Raw genomic sequence first — 1,202 nt, forward strand, 5'->3', positions numbered from 1 at the left:
ACACACACACACACACACACACACACACACACACACACACACACACACACATACACACACACGCACAAACACCAACACCCACACAAATACATTAAAACCACATTCATGATTCAAGACGCGAGTTTCACATCACAGGCGAACAATTTTACCATTTAATTTTTTATTCAATTAGAATGCACCACATGGGCTGTTATTAGCGTCACAACGCAGTGGGGATCAGACGCTCGTCAATTTTTGGGCACACTGAGTTATTGGTATCATCTGAAAGCCCATTTCTTTGCCTTGCTTCCAATGAAATAAACATCCATCTATCTCGAATAGATCTCAAGATATTTACGACTGAAGAAAGTGAGCTCGCTTGGTTTCAATTGTGAAGTCAGCGAGAAAATGGCAGCCAAAGTTTGGTAACTGCAATAGCTAAAGAATCCTTGAAAACAGAAAAATGACACATTTTATGCCCTTAATCAATGTTTTTCAGTAAAATTCACATGAACATGTGTTTTTATATGGACATATAAAAGGTTGAGCCCATAAATAAAAATTCGATTAAAATTTTCAAACTTTCAGAAGAATGCCTGTTACTTCAATTTCTGTTATTTTGACGAGCGCCTGATTTTACCTCGCTGCCTCAATACAGCTTTGTAAGAGATGGTAAAGTGCTTAACCGCCACAGAAAGTACGTTGCCATTCAACAAAAGTCAGAAAATATTATGACAGGGTTGTATATTAAAAATGACATTCAACGAAAGGTTTTCGAATATTCTAAGGTCTGCTATGGTGGTAACAATTGTGAAGCGGATAGAGCATGCTGTAGAAAGTGGATAAACATAATATGAATATAAATGCTAGTTTTATACTTATTATCATGATTATGAGCTACCCTTCTGCGCGCTGCCTTTAGCACGATGACTTAGAGCTTAGGGCATATAATAATATCATCGTAATATGTATTGCTTTCGATCGTCACTACAATAGTGACACTAATTGGTGACTGTCTTGCTGTTACTTCTTTGGATTATATTAAATTACCCAACAACAGCAACAAAACAGAAAAAAAGAAACACCACTTACATCGACAATCAACTCATCATTGCTGGTCGCCAATGTGCAGCACCATACTCTTGAGTTAAGTGTATGGTGTGAAGCTCAAGGACCAGTGACCCCCCCCCCCCCAACCTCTCCTAAACGCTGTGTTACCGACC

The sequence above is a fragment of the Aplysia californica genome, unplaced genomic scaffold (genome assembly GCF_000002075.1).
Source record: "Aplysia californica isolate F4 #8 unplaced genomic scaffold, AplCal3.0 scaffold00383, whole genome shotgun sequence".
Classification (NCBI taxonomy): Eukaryota; Metazoa; Mollusca; class Gastropoda; order Aplysiida; family Aplysiidae; genus Aplysia; species Aplysia californica.